The sequence below is a fragment of the Sinocyclocheilus grahami genome, unplaced genomic scaffold (assembly GCF_001515645.1).
Source record: "Sinocyclocheilus grahami isolate Dianchi unplaced genomic scaffold, SAMN03320097.WGS_v1.1 scaffold69.1, whole genome shotgun sequence".
NCBI lineage: Eukaryota > Metazoa > Chordata > Actinopteri > Cypriniformes > Cyprinidae > Sinocyclocheilus > Sinocyclocheilus grahami.
This window is the reverse complement of record NW_015505248.1, coordinates 713,534-731,359: the sequence shown is the minus strand read 5'-3', so window position 1 is coordinate 731,359 and position 17,826 is coordinate 713,534.

Here is a 17,826-nt window from a genome sequence, read left to right as displayed (position 1 = left end):
GTTTTGTTTATGATGCAAAAGAAAGCCATTGTAGCATGAGACAGTCTATGCCTCAGTCAAATCAATAAAAAACATTTTTGGAAGTCAACATGAAACTGATGTCGTGACCATCTTTACTACGGTATTGTGACACAGTTTAACGGCATATTGAAAATAAAAAGTGGGGCGGGCTTGATCTTATCCACTGGTTATTGATTGGATGGTACTGAATGGTGGCAGATCTGAATATGATTGGCTCAATAAGAACAAGTTATGACATTTTTATAGTATACATTTTTTATGGACTTATTCTTTATAGATAGATAGATAGAGCTGTTACTTGACATGCATTAAGAAAACAACGGGGCAATTTTGTTTTCCTGCTGACATTAATGCCAGTTAAATAATTAATATTTTGAATTCAGTCCATCAATCTTCATAGGGCTTAATCTATCTCATCCTGACTGTCCTTTATTTTGTAAATTCCTTTTATTTTCTGCCACTGTCCCATTTCACTTGAGTAGCTCCATTGCTTTTCCTGGCGATTTTCTTTTGATGCTCCGTACCGTGCCGTCATGCGTGCAGCTGTTGCTCTTTTAAACTTGCAGATTATCTGTTCTTTTATTTTTCTCGTTCTCATTCGGCTTCTGTATTTTCTGTCCTCCCCCTCCTCTCCCTGCTTGTGTGATGGTCGCTGTTGATAACAGAGGGGCTTTTTACCCACTTGCAGAGTGGCATCTTTTAGCATCGCTGTAAAACCCAATAAAGTAAGAGAGGAATAAATGTCAAGACACATTTTTTTAAAAAATCCTCAGCTGTGCTATTTATATAATTGTGTTATATAACAGAGAATGTGCATGTATGTCATAGTTATACCCTGGGCATTGCAGTAGATGAGGCTTATTCACACACACTCACATACACAGACATATGAGGGTATCCTCGCACGCTTGCAATCACTTGCTCACACCCTGCTTGCATTGCTCAGCGATGCCATTTCTTTGTAGTGGGGATGCAATCCTGGAGAGATTATTTTTGCAAGCCTTGTAGTGCTTCAGTCACCTCTCCTCAGGAGGACATGGAATACAGGATGGGAAGCTGCATCGGAGTCGCACGCAGCCAGGTAACACTGCATCTCAGACGCTTCTGACAGAATGGCAAAATGAGAATGAGTGGGAAGACATCGCCGGCTGTTCGTTGGTTGTCAGTGCAGGCAGAAGAAGGGGATGAGGGGGAGTATTCGTGTTGGACTAGGCTGACGTCAGGGGGATATGAAAGAAAAAGCATGTAATTTTGGCTGTCTCTTCTCCTACCGGCCTGTAGTGGTCGGAGCTTGGGAGACTGAAAGGAGACGGGAATGGAAGGGGAAAAAAGGGGGAGGTGCAAAAAATGCCTGACAATATCTACAGTGTAAGAGGGGAAAGGATGCAGGAAAAGGAATGACAGATATGGATAAATGAAAGGCTGTAGACAATACGCAAAATCGCAAATGAAGTCTAAATTGTGCTGAAAATTGACATGAGAGAATTAAAAAAGGAAGTATGGAAAAAAATAGGAATAAGGAAAAAAAATGAATTGATTCCCTTGACAACAAGCAATGTCTGTGCATTCAATATCTGTTATTAAGTGAAAGCATAATTATCAATAACAATGAGCATTGATTGTTCATAGACAATAAGTGCTGTCTTGATGATTTATTAATACCTTATTCAGCATTCCTTGTCTATGTCTATGCAGTTGAAGTGATTTTGCAATACAGTCATTTATTCATTCATTAAGGATGGGAATATTTGGTTAGTCACTTTATTGCAATAGTTATGTAATAATGTTAATGTTTTAATGCTGTGTATTGGTGTCATGGAAGAGAAGGGGAGTGTTGCATATTTGTCAGCTATTAAAAAGTATTTATTTCAGTGACCAATAAATACTTTGTTTGCTTGAGGCATTTAAAAGGCCAGGTTTCTGTATTATTATGTAGCAAAAGGAGAGAATAATTATTTTGTGAATAAGTGAAATGGTATGGGGTGTGTGTATGTGTAAGAGCGTAAACAGGTGAGGTGAACAGGTAGCAGACAATGGATGATACATAAATAATGCATATATGTATTATAGTGTGCTGTAAGGTTTTCCAATAGGAAACAGTTGTGTGGTTGAACCGAAGTTGGAATTGGAAGGGAAGATCACAGTCTAGGCAGTTTAGCAAGAACGATTGCAGTAGCCATTGAATGGAAGGTCTTGCAGGATGCCTGACAGAGCTGAAAACACTGGTATGGTAAGTTAAATTATTGTGCCCTATTAATCTTTTTTCACCAAGTTATATTGTAAAAGTGTCCTTCACTAAATAGTTGTATTAAAGTTAGAAATACTATTTAAAATAACTGGATCAACCGATCAACCTGTGGTTATACTAAAGTGAGTAAATTGGGTATGAAACTCAGTATTCCACTTTATGTTGCATCTTATTACCCAATTACCCAATGTAAGGATTGCAAGGATTTTAATGGGTACTCTATTGAACGCCTTTTTTATTTGGTCATCCAGCAATGTGAATGCCTACTAGTGACCAACAGTACAGCACCTTGGTGGCCTCCAGTAAAATCACTGTCAGTGTGAATAGAGCATTATATTTCCCAAAAAAAGTTTTCAGCTATCAATACCATTGTAGAAATGATATATTCACTCATGATTAATCTATTAATGACCAAAAGTGTCCAATAGTAAGTTTACTGAGAAAACAAGTAGTATTGGTAGTCATGTCAGTACAATATGTCTGAGGCGACCTGCCCTATGTAAAAAAATTAAACGTCTTTTATAAGGCCATTGATATGACTGGAGTCTTCCAGTATTTTAATGCGAAACTATTTTTAATGTAATTGTTTTGGGGCCCTGTTAACATGCTAAGGGGGGTATGGGAAGGGTAAAATCCTTTCTGCTTAGTTTTATGGCATTGTGTTTGTTTACGAGTGTTACCAAGGGCCATGCACCGTCCAGCTGACTCTGTCATCTCCACCCTTTCAGAATCAGTGCGGCCCCCCTCGGTCTCATACTGCTTACCACCTCTCGCCTGTATTTGCCCTCTTGCCTGCTCGAACTCTGTGAAGATTTAGCAACCCAATGTGCCAGTCGTCTCAAGAGGGGACATGCTTGTTTACTGTGGAGTAGCTGCAATGAACAAAACCTAAAGCTCTACATTAAGTGTGACAGTGTGAGCTTGGATAAATGTACTCTGCCTCTGTGAGCTGGGGGAGTGAGTTTGACTTTGTTGTTATTGCTTTTCAAGTTCATATGAGGTGTTTCAATGCACTGTCATGGTTTGCATTGCTAATGTAGTATTAGTAAACATTTAGTATCAACCTTTAGTTCATGGCGTTGTGGAAAAAATAACATAAATGCCCATATAAATGAATTCTATTTCATTTGTTTTAAGGTTGTTATGCAACATTGTAGCACATCAAATTCTGTGCTGTATTTTTTTTCTCTCTCTCTCTCAACGATAAACTCGTAGTCCATGAATAGAGAAGACACGATGCTGTTCCACTTGAGGAGTGTTCCTATGTTAGCAGGCAGTATTCATGTGTTTGCAAGTGACTTCGCTATGCTGGGCCCTGTTAACATGCTAAGGGGGGAATGGGAAGGGTAAAATCCTTTCTGCTTAGTTTTATGGCATTGTGTTTGTTTACGAGTGTTACCAAGGGCCATGCACCGTCCAGCTGACTCTGTCATCTCCACCCTTTCAGAATCAGTGCGGCCCCCCTCGGTCTCATACTGCTTACCACCTCTCGCCTGTATTTGCCCTCTTGCCTGCTCGAACTCTGTGAAGATTTAGCAACCCAATGTGCCAGTCGTCTCAAGAGGGGACATGCTTGTTTACTGTGGAGTAGCTGCAATGAACAAAACCTAAAGCTCTACATTAAGTGTGGCAGTGTGAGCTTGGATAAATGTACTGCCTCTGCCTCTGTGAGCTGGGGGAGTGAGTTTGACTTTGTTGTTATTGCTTTTCAAGTTCATATGAGGTGTTTCACTGCACTGTCATGGTTTGCATTGCTAATGTAGTATTAGTAAACATTTAGTATCAACCTTTAGTTCATGGCATTGTGGAAAAAATAACATAAATGCCCATATAAATGAATTCTATTTCATTTGTTTTAAGGTTGTTATGCAACATTGTAGCACATCAAATTCTGTGCTGTATTTTTTTTCTCTCTCTCTCTCAACGATAAACTGGTAGTCCATGAATAGAGAAGACACGATGCTGTTCCACTTGAGGAGTGTTCCTATGTTAGCAGGCAGTATTCATGTGTTTGCAAGTGACTTCGCTATGCTAAAGTAAGGTACTGATGTTTAATTATTAGTGGGAGATATGGGTCTCCAGATGGGTAGTATTTAGATCTATAAATCTAGATTTGTTTTAGCTCATATTATGTTGGATGACAAACAAAACACAAACATAAGAAGGGCTGGAATTACACTCCATTCACTCAAATAGCTCTGTGTTTAAAGCAATGCCATCATTTGTCTATTCTCTTGTTTATCTTATTGATAAGCTGTTTCTGAAAGCCTGGCTGAATCTGGCTCCATGAGAAGTTGGGATCATCTAAACTTGACTCTTTAGACATTTGCATGGAAGTCATTGTATAAGCCTATTTATTACATGGCACAGTTTGTTTAGAAGGGAAACTGATGCACATGACTCATTGACTCATGGGAAGACTTAAATAATGAGTGACAGACAGGAACAGCATCTATTTATAACAAATGTGCATAAATGTTCTTTTGTTCTTTTATTTTCCATTATGCTCAATTTAGCTTGTGTGGTACACACACGCACACAAAAAATACAATATTACATATTAGATTTTTAAGGCTAAATACCCAGTTATTCAATCAACTTCCTAACCCAACATGTCCCACTCTATGAATGTATTGGTGATACACTATATTTAATTTGATGTTACTAAAAATGAGGTTGTGAGGGATAAAATTATGGTCCATTTAGTTGGTTATACTGTTTTAAGTCTTAGGCCATGTCTAATTTTCACATCCAAGGTTTTCTAGAGTATTGGCTCACAGCAGGGGGAGACAGAGGGCAGCTGCTGTTGACTAGTTGATTTTGGCAGTAATCTCCAAACCCTCAGTCACACGCATTTACTAGCACAATCTGTGAAATGATGATCTTATTCCACCAGATTAACCCACTAACACAGATAATGGGTCAAACAGACTCCCACTAAATGATACTGTAAAACAGTGCCACTGTGCCATGCAGTATGTCTCTTGTGCTTAATGGGGGGGGGGGGCTTCAGTCACCTCTCCTCAGGAGGACATGGAATACAGGATGGGAAGCTGCATCGGAGTCGCACGCAGCCAGGTAACACTGCATCTCAGACGCTTCTGACAGAATGGCAAAATGAGAATGAGTGGGAAGACATCGCCGGCTGTTCGTTGGTTGTCAGTGCAGGCAGAATAAGGGGATGAGGGGGAGTATTCGTGTTGGACTAGGCTGACGTCAGGGGGATATGAAAGAAAAAGCATGTAATTTTGGCTGTCTCTTCTCCTACCGGCCTGTAGTGGTCGGAGCTTGGGAGACTGAAAGGAGACGGGAATGGAAGGGGAAAAAAGGGGGAGGTGCAAAAAATGCCTGACAATATCTACAGTGTAAGAGGGGAAAGGATGCAGGAAAAGGAATGACAGATATGGATAAATGAAAGGCTGTAGACAATACGCAAAATCGCAAATGAAGTCTAAATTGTGCTGAAAATTGACATGAGAGAATTAAAAAAGGAAGTATGGAAAAGAATAGGAATAAGGAAAAAAAATGAATTGATTCCCTTGACAACAAGCAATGTCTGTGCATTCAATATCTGTTATTAAGTGAAAGCATAATTATCAATAACAATGAGCATTGATTGTTCATAGACAATAAGTGCTGTCTTGATGATTTATTAATACCTTATTCAGCATTCCTTGTCTATGTCTATGCAGTTGAAGTGATTTTGCAATACAGTCATTTATTCATTCATTAAGGATGGGAATATTTGGTTAGTCACTTTATTGCAATAGTTATGTAATAATGTTAATGTTTTAATGCTGTGTATTGGTGTCATGGAAGAGAAGGGGAGTGTTGCATATTTGTCAGCTATTAAAAAGTATTTATTTCAGTGACCAATAAATACTTTGTTTGCTTGAGGCATTTAAAAGGCCAGGTTTCTGTATTATTATGTAGCAAAAGGAGAGAATAATTATTTTGTGAATAAGTGAAATGGTATGGGGTGTGTGTATGTGTAAGAGCGTAAACAGGTGAGGTGAACAGGTAGCAGACAATGGATGATACATAAATAATGCATATATGTATTATAGTGTGCTGTAAGGTTTTCCAATAGGAAACAGTTGTGTGGTTGAACCGAAGTTGGAATTGGAAGGGAAGATCACAGTCTAGGCAGTTTAGCAAGAACGATTGCAGTAGCCATTGAATGGAAGGTCTTGCAGGATGCCTGACAGAGCTGAAAACACTGGTATGGTAAGTTAAATTATTGTGCCCTATTAATCTTTTTTCACCAAGTTATATTGTAAAAGTGTCCTTCACTAAATAGTTGTATTAAAGTTAGAAATACTATTTAAAATAACTGGATCAACCTGACTGCTTTTGGTTATACTAAAGTGAGTAAATTGGGTATGAAACTCAGTATTCCACTTTATGTTGCATCTTATTACCCAAAGTAATTCTGTAAGGATTGCAAGGATTTTAATGGGTACTCTATTGAACGCCTTTTTTATTTGGTCATCCAGCAATGTGAATGCCTACTAGTGACCAACAGTACAGCACCTTGGTGGCCTCCAGTAAAATCACTGTCAGTGTGAATAGAGCATTATATTTCCCAAAAAAAGTTTTCAGCTATCAATACCATTGTAGAAATGATATATTCACTCATGATTAATCTATTAATGACCAAAAGTGTCCAATAGTAAGTTTACTGAGAAAACAAGTAGTATTGGTAGTCATGTCAGTACAATATGTCTGAGGCGACCTGCCCTATGTAAAAAAATTAAACGTCTTTTATAAGGCCATTGATATGACTGGAGTCTTCCAGTATTTTAATGCGAAACTATTTTTAATGTAATTGTTTTGGGGCCCTGTTAACATGCTAAGGGGGGTATGGGAAGGGTAAAATCCTTTCTGCTTAGTTTTATGGCATTGTGTTTGTTTACGAGTGTTACCAAGGGCCATGCACCGTCCAGCTGACTCTGTCATCTCCACCCTTTCAGAATCAGTGCGGCCCCCCTCGGTCTCATACTGCTTACCACCTCTCGCCTGTATTTGCCCTCTTGCCTGCTCGAACTCTGTGAAGATTTAGCAACCCAATGTGCCAGTCGTCTCAAGAGGGGACATGCTTGTTTACTGTGGAGTAGCTGCAATGAACAAAACCTAAAGCTCTACATTAAGTGTGACAGTGTGAGCTTGGATAAATGTACTCTGCCTCTGTGAGCTGGGGGAGTGAGTTTGACTTTGTTGTTATTGCTTTTCAAGTTCATATGAGGTGTTTCAATGCACTGTCATGGTTTGCATTGCTAATGTAGTATTAGTAAACATTTAGTATCAACCTTTAGTTCATGGCGTTGTGGAAAAAATAACATAAATGCCCATATAAATGAATTCTATTTCATTTAATCCAACTATGTGACCTCATTTAGAATTAGTATTTAATTATGACTAGTATTTCTGCTGTCTGAATTTCAGCTCACACCCTCAATGAATGCTCACAGCACTAGGTAGGTAGATGGTGTTTCACTGAAGGGTTAGATAGATGGGATCCAGCGTACTGACTTTCCCCACATTAGAGCGTGCTGTAGTTGTGGTTGTTTGAGGGGGCGGCAGCATGACTGATGAGCCCTGGAGCTTTCTGCAGTGTGCTGGCCGCAGGTCAACAGTGTGTGCAAAATGCTCCAGGAAGCTGATTTATGTTTATAATGAGCTTGTGGTGTTCTTAAAAGAGGTTCTGGCCAGAAGTCTGTTAGACCCATCTACAAAAGCTTTCTTTATGGGCTAATAAGACATACTCCTCCACTCACTCTCACTAACCTTCATGCAGTGAGCGACTCAAGCCAAATGTGCAATGGGCCTGAAAACATCACTCTCTTAATGTGGCACGGTAAAAAATTGGAGAGTTTGAAATGATTCATGGATGTTAATTGAACTTAGAATTTTTTTGATAATTAAGTTTAAATCAAGGATGCTATTAAAATGTTATTTTAATACTTGCTGGTCAAAGAAAAAAGTGCATTAAAATTATTATATATTCACAAAGTTTATATATATATGCCTATATATTTAATGTTTTTGAAAGAGGTCTCTCTCAAATAAAGCTGCATTTATTTGGTCAAAAATACAGTACAGCACTTACATTGTGAATTTAAAATAACTGTTTTTCTAATATATTTTATTCCTGTAATAGCAAAGCTGAATTTTTAGCAGCCATTACTCCAGTCTTTAGTGTCACATGATCCTTTAGAAACTATCCTTCAGTTGTGCTGCTTATTATATATTTTTGGAACTGTGATACAGGATTCTTTGATTAACAGAGAGTTCAAAAGAACAGCATTTATTTGGAATAGAAATATTTTGTAACGTCACTTTTGATCAATTGAATGTGCCCTTGACTAATAAAGAATGAACTTTTTGAACTGACAGACCAGCACTTTGTATTGTTGTATAAAATGCATTAAACTGGTGCTGTAAATTAAAACAAAATCACAGAATACTAATACTAAACTCTCAGTTATAGTCATCTTGTGATTTTAGCTATATTGTTCCTCTTTTTTCAGAGTCAAATTGAGTGGTGACTGTTTCTCCTGGAGTGTCTGCTTTGGCCGGTTCAATCTGATTTATCCTGTTAGTGTTCTGGATCTTCATATTTGAATGACATATCTGAACTTATGTGTAAAGAGTTTGAAGGGTTTTCAGTACAAATTAAATATTAAGGTTTTTTTAATCAGGTTCTATGATTCATTCAGGCCTTTACATGATAGGTATTACTTAAATTATATAACTGTTAAATTCTGTGAAACTGCCTAAAGGCCATGACTCTAATAAGATGGGTTTTTTTCTACCTCCCTGAGAAAGTTGTTCTACTGGACGGCATCTCTGCCCTTTGTTATGCTTTCATCAGAGCCTCTTTTAATCTCAACACATGACACATACTTACACACATATTTCACTCCCTGATCGCTCAAATCTCAGTGGTTCTCTGGATGTTCGACGAGGAAATAGTGTTTCGTAATTCCTTGACAGTATCTGCTTTCTTTACTTCGATCCTTCAGTCTGCCAGAGGTGGCCTGTGCCATTGTTGGTCTGATGTGAAGGGATGACCTAGCAGCCCTGCTCAACAAGATGGGCAATGAGAACAGCACTTTGCCGGTAAGACGGTTTCTATTTGGACCTGCTGCCTGGCTCAGCACCGCAGTGTTTGTCTCTTCTTCAGCAACGCTTGGACTACCATGCTTGTGTGTGCCTTAAAACTAGACTTACTGTTTAGAGCTGTTATGGTTTTTGGTGACATCTGTTAGCATTCTCACATCAACTGACATAATGCCTGTGACAATTTGTGCTTGAGCCGCTTCAGATAGAGTGAGAAACCGAGAGTGCTGTGGTAAAAATCATGCGCCGCTGTTTTCACTGTGTTGTCAAACATTCTGACTGAATTTTGTTTTGAAAGAGTGCAGATGGTCAGTGAACTCGTTCTTTGTGGGATCATGCTGCTCCCATCGGTGCGGGAGTAGGCTAACTAAACAAAATTAGAGATGCTACTATATTACCTACATTTTTCAGTAGCATGACAGTAGTTTTGGATTTTGGCTGCTTTCAAAGTGCAGCTTTTCCAGAAATTATCTACATTTTCCAATGAGTATTGGTTTGTTGGCTTTTTTTAATGTCTGCATAGGGTATAATAATAACAATCTCGCTCGGTTCATTGTAAACGGTATCTCTCACACATGTGTCCGATTCATTCTAGTGAATCGGTTCATTCTAAATGGTCTTTTCTCTTATGTATCGCTGGAATGTCCAAATAATACATTCTAATGAACACACTTCATTCGAAACTGTCTTTTCTCATGTAGTATTGCTGGAATGTCCAATTCATTCATTCTAGTGAATCGACTCGTTCTAAAAGCTCCGCTTTCATAGCACTGCAATATCCATTTCATTCTAGTCATTCGGATCGTTCTGACCGTTCATGTAAATAAACAGATAAAAATGCTTCACAATTTCGAGTTCATGTACTATAGTCTACTTTGTTTTTGACTCCGTTATGCAGATTAGTTGTTGTTGTATCCTATAAATGTACACGTATTTTGATACTGTCACTAAATGGTTAGGCTAATTCGTTAAAAATGTTGGGCCCACAAAAGTACAGGACTGATTTTATTAAAGGCAAAAATTTCTTGTTTGCAACCTTAGCATAGCTAATTAGTTAATCCAAACAGTAACTTGAAATTATGTGTCAGTTTTAAAGTAGCTTCCCCATAACAGTCCCCATAATTTAAATCTTTGGCATGTTTATGACCTTTTGGTGCTGATGTGATTTTACAAGACATTTATGCATTTGTGCATTCAACTGTGGTTTGATATTCAATGGACCCTGAAAGGAATAATTTGGGCGACGTTATGCTACATTGCAAAGGGTACTCAACTTGGAATTCAGGATTTATCTTAATAGGATCAATCTGTTGGGCTCCGTGCTTTTTCATGGATGACTCCAACCAGTTTGGTAGGTTCCCAGAACGAACTTTAAGTACTCTTGGTAAACTTCCAACAACAGCAGCACCAGAGACCGTTTGAGGCATAAAGTGACTCAGATCTGCCATGCATTTCTCCAAAGACTGTTCCTTTCACCTCGACTTGTATCCATCTCTCCTTTTGCATTACACATATTTGTCTCTGCCACAGGAGGGCGCTCCAGATAACGTGGTGCTATTTCCTCCAGAAGAAACACAGTCTGACATGGTAAATGAGGTACTGTAGGGTTTCAGCATGTGTATGTGAATTTGCACTGGGAGGGTGCATGGTATTTCTACAGGAACTTTGGTTCAGCTTAGGCTGGTTTAGGATGTTTTATTGAGTAGTATGTGCTTTGAACCACCAAATGTATGTGGATGCACAGGTGGTTCTCAAAAAGGGGCCTACGGTTCCACTAAGTCACTATTTCTTTTTAAGATTCTTTTTAAGATTTTAAGCAGTTCAATTAAATAGTCTTGCAGTGTGACAGATGCATTAAAAAAAAATTTTAGATACACATTTTTTCTAGTTATTGCTAAGATCTAAAATATTTTATAGGGTAGAATCTATTTTTTAAAATCAAAAAATATTCTCTAAAATCGTAATGTTTGAATGGAGTATTATTACATGGACCCTAGTAATTAGAAGACTAAAAAAGTTAGTGTATAACATGATCCCCCCTGTGGGTTACTTTGAGATTGACCTTTGGCCCATTTCCCAGTATTCACCTGCAGCGTGTGCATCAGAGTGCAGTCCTCAGTCTCCCAGCAGGTAGTGACAGAACAGCAGCAGATATAAGAGGCAGGAGGTAGCTCGAGAGGGAGGGATCAGAGGGTAGAAGCTTCATGCTCAAAGAGTTACACAGAGAAGGGGGAGGGATCACTACTCAAGTTGCTCTGTGAGTGTTCTAGTCTGAGATTTCGTAGTACTGCTTCTAGACTGAGGAACAGTCTGTCTCATACTTCCAGGGACTAGCAGAGTTCTCCTGTGAAGGGCATGGCTCTATAGCAGGAGAGGTGAAGGGAGCTGAGTCAGGAGTCTGGGGAGGAGACTGGAACATAGGCAGAACAGGCCCGGCTGAACCAAAACACGCACACGTCGCTGCACATGCACTCTGGGAGTTCAGCGCAGGAGTGCTGCACTGTGAAACTGCAGCAATCTTGTGCGAATGTGTGTGTGCCTCCTTAGAGAAAGGTGAGTTTGTGATTTATTTAATGGCTTGCTGCAATTGTTTCTTTTTTCTTATTTTCCAGTTAAAATCTGTCAAATTCTCAAAACAAAATAAATATGCAATGCTGCCGTGCTGCATGAGATATTAAGACTCGTCTTCAGAGAATGTATTAGTAACACTTTAGTTTAGGGACCGATTCTTACCATTGACTAGTTTATCTTATTAGCATGCATATTATAGCATATTGGCTGTTTATTAGTACTGATAAAGCTCATAGTCATGTCTTATTCTGCATAATCATATTTTAGAGTCCTTAATCCTACCCAGTACCTAAACTTAACAACTACCTTACTAACTAATAATAAGCAGCAAATTAGGAGTTTATTGTGGCAAAGTTCATAGTTAATAGTGAGAATTGGTCCCCAAACTAAAGTGTGACCAATGTATTTTTTAATACAAGTGTATTTTGTCTTACTAAACTGGAAGTAAACGTTTTCATTTATTTAAAAACATTTGTATTATATTTTTTAAACTTGAAAACAAGTGAACAAGATTAATTAAAAACTTACTGTCAAGTCATTTTTTGCAGTGTAATAGTTTTATTTATTTTCTACTGATTCAATTGTTATGTGTTAACTGAGTACACTAGTGTGTGTCCTAAATCGGGATAATACTTTGGTCTGTTTTATAGTTATTCAAAACTGGACTGCATTTCATATAATTTATGGGTTGTGTGTGCGCATCCCACAACTATTTAGAGGTCAGTCTACTGTGTTGGGCTTATACGACTGCCATGGCAACCAGTAACCCTGCACAGCAAGGACGCATGGTAGTTAACAGCAGGGATTTACTGTAGTAGAGGACAATGTGGTCTGTTAAAGGGGCAAGGCAAAAGAGACCATATGGGGTCTGCTTTTCAGGACCACTCATGCTGTAGGTCAAAGGACAAAGGAAGACAGTGGCCCCTTATTTAAAAAAGACAGCAGTGATTTGAGGTTACCTGTTTGAAGGCCCCTGTGTGCCATATATATGGATCAGCAGATCTGGATGCCCCCCATGTAGCTTATATCCGTTTCAATTCTAAACCAACAGACAAGTGTAGCTCATGCTCAATTAAGTTTTTTAGGGCTTAGATATAGGTTCACAGCATAGACAGGAAACAGGAAGTTGTGGAATTGAAACCAACCACGAGAAACAAGATCATAAGCAGACCAAGGCCCAATCCCAATTCTATTTTATACCCCTTCCCCTTTCCTTACCCCTCCGCCTACCCCTTCCCCTTGTCCCTTGAAACAGAGTGTCAAGGGGTAGGGGTGAAAATATCCCCCTAAGAATTGGGACACCACTACTATACGTTACACGTCATCATACGTCGTCTAGCTCCTACAGTACACACCTATACTGGTGTGCTGGTGTGTGCATTAGAGCCTTTAATTACCGTTCAGTTCTATATTAATGTGCTGCTTACTGACACACACACACACACACACACACATCAGATATCGCACAGCTCACCCATCCAGGAGCAAAGAAACTTGTCAACGCTGCCCCACGACTTTTATTAATAACAGTTTAAATACTGAATCGCTCGTTATATTTTCCAGCAACTAGAGGATAATATCGCTGTTTTTGAAATAAACTCACTCTAAAAAGAGAAACGCACAGACACGCACACACGCAACTTTCATCTCTCTCTCTCTCTCTCTCTCTCTCGAATTGGCAATAGTTCAGAAAAGGGTTTAGTGATTTATAATTATTGGGGGTACTAGCCCTCCTCAATGTCTATGGTGGTTATTATCGCCCTGATCAGACATGAAAATATGTTGTGGCACTATCGTGTAGTCAGTAATGATATGACGTTAGCAAACTTTAGTGATTTTTTGCAAACACTTCTTTGAGTAACATGACCGTAAATATGAACTGCCGATTGAATGTTACATAAAACAAATGCTAACTTTTTGTTAAAATCTTTATTAATGCCAAAAATGCTTACATTTATGTGTCTTTTTGTTCGCTTGGGCAGCCATGTTGCCGCTGAAGCCGGTTTATGCTGAGATAATTCATACCCCTTCGTTTGAAGTGTGGTCCCCGAAAAATCTTCTTTGAAGGGCTATCTGGCCCTTCCCCTACCCCTCCAACCAAAAGAGAATCGAGACACCCCTACCCCTTCACGTGAACGCGCAAAACGGAGGGGTAGGGGAAAGGGGAAGGGCTAAGGGGTAGAATTGGGATTGGGCCCAAGTGTGTTATTATACTATTAAACTCAAGTGTAGGTGTGATTAAATGTGGTTTTACAGCTTGAACAAAATTCCAATGATTAGGAAGTTTAAAAAAGTCCTTTTTTTATGATCAAAGATTTAATTATTTGATATATGTTCATGGTTTGGACATACTTATGTAGTATGTAAAGCATTATGGCTTTATAATCTTATAAAAGTTAAAAATGGATACAAACAGTGGGGCTCAAATCTCGTATTCTAAATGTCATTTAAACCTGGAAACAAGTTTGAAATGTTTTGAAATGTAAATATTAATTGTTATTTAATATTTCTAGGTCAGTAATGATATGTAAGAACATTTGTGATATTGGCTTGGCCCCTTTAACCCCTTTACCTTTGTTCTTTGAAAGAGGCTTTTTGGAACATTTTAAATTCATGTACGTTTTTCAGTTAAACTTTTCATTCAAATTGTTTTATGTCAAACAAAATAATAAAATAAAATAAAACAAAATAAAATAAAGATTTTTTTAACAGGCATTTTTGCTAGTAGACTTCTGTACCCCATTAAAATGACATAGTAAGGCCTTGATTTGTTGTCTGAGGGTGTGTAAACAGATTCTCAGGTTGATGACAAGAATTTTGGAGAAGTGTAGCAGACACTGGGTCATTTTTATATGAGGGGCTGAGGGAGAGAGATTTAGGGATACAGCAATACAGTACAGAGATTGTTCACCGGTGTGTGAAGTGCATCCTGTTTTTCAGGGGTTTTGCTGTTTTCTGTGAAAATCCAGCCATCTGTCACTACTAAATGTTACTGATATTTGAAACCCTTGTGTTTATTCCAGTCTAGGTTAACAAATTAAAACTCTGAATAAGCTAATGGAATCCGAACCTTAGAGTTTGGCTGGACTTAGATCAGGGCGATTCATTCAATACTCTGACCTGATTCACATTGAGTGGTGTTTGTGCTCAGGCCTGGGAATGTAGATCAATGCATGAATTCACTCTTAAAGTCTTAAAGCACTGAGAGTGTATAACAAGTAACCTACAGCAGAGGTGGGAATGCACATGTATCGAGTGCATCTGATGTGTGTACAGGAGTCAAAGATGATATAAACAATGGTTAATGGATGTGGGGCTTCTGTGTAATGCATCTCTAATGTGACCTGTGTTCCAGAGAGCCTGCAACATGATCCTCTTTTGCTGCACAAAGACTTGTCTGTGAATCATACTGTTGATCAGTGAGTGTGTGTATGAATAAAATGAGTGTGTGTGTCTGTGTTTTGGAGGGGTTAGATTCTCTCTTATTTTAAATCAGAGTGATTATCATGCAAATTAAGAGTGTAGACATGATCAAATATGTATAATTTTGATTTGTGTTTGCTTCAGTTTAGGACTTTAAAACATAGTTGGATAGTTGACAATCATTTTGATTTTATTTTTATTAAGATTTCAGAGTACAAGTACAATCCTGTGTGAAAACCTGTGCCAAATAAATATGTGACCCCTAATGTGAGCCGAAAAGGGAGTGTTTTAAGTGCTGTTAAGTCTTTTTTTTTAATTTTATGTTTTATTTTAGATTCTCGCCATTTTAATCACCTGGTTAAATTCAATAGGCTTGCAGTGTGACAAATGTGTTCATAAATGAAATGAAATGCATTTAAATGTTACATGTAGTAAATAATCCATGTATATGGATTTACATTTATTTATTTGTCTGTTTGGCCTGGCCTTTTACAAAATGCTTCAGAATGTATTTAATCTGCGTTTAAAGTGCTCTGTGGTTAATGTAGTTCAGTTGAATAGGCTTATTTAATTTTATCTTATCTTATCTTATCTTATTTTATCTGGAAAGAATAGTGGTAAAACCAGTAAAGTCAGAACAATCACTTAATTTTGGCTCATTTTCCATGAAACAATAAGTCAATTAATTCTGTGGAAATTCACTATGAATCTAGAATTACCCTTTTAGTTTGCAACCACACACACACACACACATATATACACACATGTTAACACTTTACAATACGTTTCCATTAGTTATTGTTAGTAAATGTATGAACATGTCTGAACTTATCCTTAAGACCCAGCTGGTATAGTCGATTAATTGAAAACATGTTTATTTTTTTAAGATTTGTCAAAGTACTGATGGCACAATGATAAATGATCAGGGTGTGTAGCCCAGTCTGGAATCACCTCAGCATTTTAATTTTATTGACATGCTGGGTGTGTTTTCTTTGATTTTAAATGTCAAACCCTGTACGTTTCAAGGAACATAATCTTGGTTTGAACAATTAACTTGTTCACTGTGGCAAGTAAATAATTTTAGGTGGCGATTTATGATCGCAGATTAAAAACAGATTGTACTGGTCTGTGCTCTAACTACTTTTGTTGTTTCTCAGGCTGCAGTACACACTGACAAGGTGAGCCTACTGAAGGAGAAGTCTGCCACTGCAGAGAACGGATCTGTCCACACTGATTCAGTCAAAGCAAAGCCACAGGTGACTGCTGACGAGGAAGAAAAGCCGCAAAGGCAAGAAGAGGAGGATAAAGAGGAGCTAGAGTTTCCTCATGATCTGCTGGCCAGCATAGACCTTGACCTCAGCACTGAGCTCAGTCTCACCTGGGGAATCTCACTTGGGTAGGTCTCAACAATTTCTCTCTCACACACAAACACATCAATTACCTCAGAGGCCTGTGCTGAGGAGCAGACCTGTCATCTGATCTAGGGGCATGTTTCAACAGGACGGCTGATTCTTTTGAAAAGTTGTTCACATCTGATGCAAATTTTTTTCCACCTTCCGGTTATGTTTTGCATACTGGTAAACAAAAAAACTAATTTGCAAGATTTTCATTCTGGAAACAAAAATAGAGATTAAAAAGGTGATAATGGTTCATGTGTCTAGTGTATTTAAAGGTATGTTTTATCCAAAAACGAATTTTCTGTCATCATCATTTATTATTATCATTCCAATCCTAAATGACTTTCAAGAGCAGATATTTTGACAAATGTCTCATACAGGTTTGAAACGACATGAGGGTGAGTAAATGATGACAGAATAAAAATTTTTAGATGAACTATGGAAGTTCAAATTCAAGAAAGTTCAATGAAAGTGCCATAAAATTGTGAACTTACCTGGGAGTTGAGGACGTAAAGAATGGAGCAAGTTCATATCAGTCTTGAAGCCACAGATTAGATTGGACTCTGATACTCGCTCCCTCGTTTATGCCTCGTCTTACTAAGTTTCACAATCAAAGCAAAACACAGGACTTATTATATGAAGATCCTTCCTTGTACTTGCTTGGCTGGATAAACACAGAGTGAATTTCCATTAATCTCCGACCCGTTCCTATGGAAAACTTGACTGAATGGACAATTGGCAGGCCTACAAAAGAGCTGCGAACCTTGCCAGCTGTTAAGGTGGTAGAACCCAGACACACTCGATTTATATGATTTAATGGAGGTAATGCTAATTAAAATGAAAGGCTTGTTTGTAGACATCAGTATTTTACATTATAAATTATATCATTTATACATTTATTATCTATTATATTTACTGTGTAGTAAGTGTATATTACAGCAAGAGTTTCTATTACAGCAAGAGTTTCTCCAAGTAATTTCTACCGAATAAGTTTCCATCTGTAGACATATGACAAGTTCTAGGAATAAAAGGACAAAATCTGTG